Here is a 2,564-nt window from a genome sequence, read left to right as displayed (position 1 = left end):
AATCACTGCACAAACAAATGTTTTTACCCACCATCCTCTGAAGATGCACAGATAAGGAATTCCACAACACCAATTTATCCCCATTATCACATTGAGCATAAATATTTAACAAATAGAATTCTTCATCAGATACAATAAAGCGACCATGAACAATCAACACATGCTTCTCTTTTAATATCTTAATTTAACTAATTGACATATAAAATAAAATAAAAATATTTAATAGATCACCACATTGATGTCGATATTTTAAATTTAATCATTAATTTTTAAAATTTTATCATGTGGACTTTCTCACCTTGGTATATAAATTTTTTCTTCCGTGGACGTATGCACGTAAAATCTAGAACGAGTGCGGCCCAAATATTTAACGGTATTTTACATATAAACTAAAAAATATATTTAATAGAAACACTATAATATCCCGCTCGTTAATATTTGGAATATTACCAGTCTAACGTGTTAAGAGGACTAATGTTCATGGAAAAATAAGTATGACGTAAAAAGTTTATTCAAATAATTTTTAGACAAGCCAGATATACGTTTAAGAGATAGAATAAACACGTTTAAGACAAAGATAATTGTTTATTAGCCACAAGGGCTGTAATATGTTTTGTCTTGTAGCAAACATTTTCCCTTATTTACGTATGCTTTTCCCTTTCCCACCAACCAACAATAATTGTTCTACTTTCAATTATTTCTTCTTTTCTCAATCATTCCTTCTTCTTCCTTCTCTGTCCAACGAACCGTTCTCATTCTCTCCACTCTGAAACTTTCTTCATCCTTCTTCAAGCAAGCAAGCAAGCAAGGAATTTAGTGCAATTAGGAAGCTAGTTTCTTCAAAGGGTCTTTTCATCTAGAATTTTCTTGATTGAAATCCTGCTGCTTAGAACCAGAGCTTTTGTGCTGAGTTTCAGTTAATTAAGGTGAGTTCTTAGATAGTTATTCTACCTTTGGGTTGTGCAATTTCTTGTGAGAAAACATGAATTGTGTTATTATGTGATTTAGGGTTATAGAACCCCTTTGTACCATTTATGATCAAATATTGTTAATTGATGCCATGTATATGATAAAGATTGTTTTTATGATGTTCTGGAAGTTTAGAATGCATTAGAACACTTGAAATTGAGGTTTTTATGTCAAAAATACGATTTCTGCACTTCTGGACTGATGGCAGCACGCTTAAGCGTCCACAACACGCTCAAGCGTCCAAAATGCCGTAGCTACTGAACTGCACGCTTAAGCGTCCTCAGCAAGCTTAAGCGTCAGCTCCCAGACAGCTTTAGACAACACTTTTTTGAAAATGTTCTGAAATGTTCCCAGCTTTAGACAACACTTTTTGATAATGTTCCGGAGGTCCAGAAATGTCGTTCGAGTCCCGTTTCTTGCAAAATTTTATTGAAATATCTACCCCTCAATTCCAAGAGTCTAAAATACAATTCCAAAACAAGTTTTTAAACAAAGGAAATGCATGGTAAAACATTAACAATGTTTGTTGATAAATGAAATACAAGAGAGTTTAAGTCGATTTACTCGGGTAGCGATGAACTAAGAATGGGAATGAAACTAGAGCCTCGATATAGTTTATCGAGAACTAGAAGGACTAGCATGTAATATAAGTATGTATGTTAATATGAAAATTGATTAGTAAATCTTTTCTAAGAATAATAAGTATGTAAAACGTAGGTATTCGTGTCTCTTGCGATCTACTTTAGGTTGGGATCTCAAGGGGTTCCCATCAGGGGAATGGGATAAGTTTTAAGATGTACCGCACGTTGCTGAGGAGTCCGATAATTCCTAACTTTTGGTTTCATCGGGTACGTATGAGATTGTGTTCGGGACTACTCCACCCGGGACTCTCCGTAAAATGAATGCAGATAATATTGTTGTTCAACGCTAACATTATAAATGTATAAGATTATGTATAATATGATGTAAGCCATGAATGTTTTATGTTTATAGTAAGTTATGAAATGTTACCGGTGACGAACTAGGCTTTTCCCAATCGTCCGGTTTAGGTTTATGTCATGAATATTTTAAGTTATAGCCTTGGTGCGTATATCGTATCACGGTAATGCGATCTTAGGTTCCCCTGATCACCATGACATGTAGGAGATAGTAAGACCTATGACAAGTTAAGACGAATTTATGACGGCCCTAGTATGCACGACCTTCTAAGTATGGAAGTCTCCACACACGTATAATCAACCGCCAGGTTGTATTGTAGACACGTAGTAACCGTAGGTTTCCCCAAGGTTACCAATAGCCTAGGATTAGGTAGAACTCACTGAGACATTATGTCTCATCCCAATCCTTTTTGTTTCAGATAAACAGGTTGGTATGGTAAGTTTGTAGCCGAATGGATATTTCAGCAAGTGCTCGTTCGTACTCGCTGCAGGATGATTTGGATTATCAAGGTTGTATTTACCATGTTTTAGACGAGATGTAATGTTTTGACATTGTACAAACGTGATTGTTGTATATATTATTCATTCAAAGATTTTATGTTGTAAATTTTAATGTATCCAGTACTAAGTTAATGCACATGCTAAACTTTCTAGATA

The 2,564-nt window shown here is 34.8% G+C and overlaps 1 long non-coding RNA gene across 1 annotated transcript; it reads left to right on the top strand.

The window, feature by feature from the left end:
* The first annotated feature begins 667 nt into the window (after positions 1 to 667).
* Positions 668 to 2,564, top strand: LOC146938120 (uncharacterized). The gene is made up of 2 exons (XR_015031128.1): positions 668 to 926; positions 2,327 to 2,564. It is a non-coding gene; the product is annotated as an uncharacterized LOC146938120 (long non-coding RNA).

This window comes from Medicago sativa, chromosome 3 (assembly GCF_051527215.1).
Source record: "Medicago sativa cultivar Bolivia chromosome 3, Bolivia_mono, whole genome shotgun sequence".
Classification (NCBI taxonomy): domain Eukaryota; kingdom Viridiplantae; phylum Streptophyta; class Magnoliopsida; order Fabales; family Fabaceae; genus Medicago; species Medicago sativa.
The sequence above is the reverse complement of the archived record's forward strand: the minus strand, read 5'-3'. Positions and strand labels throughout refer to the sequence as shown.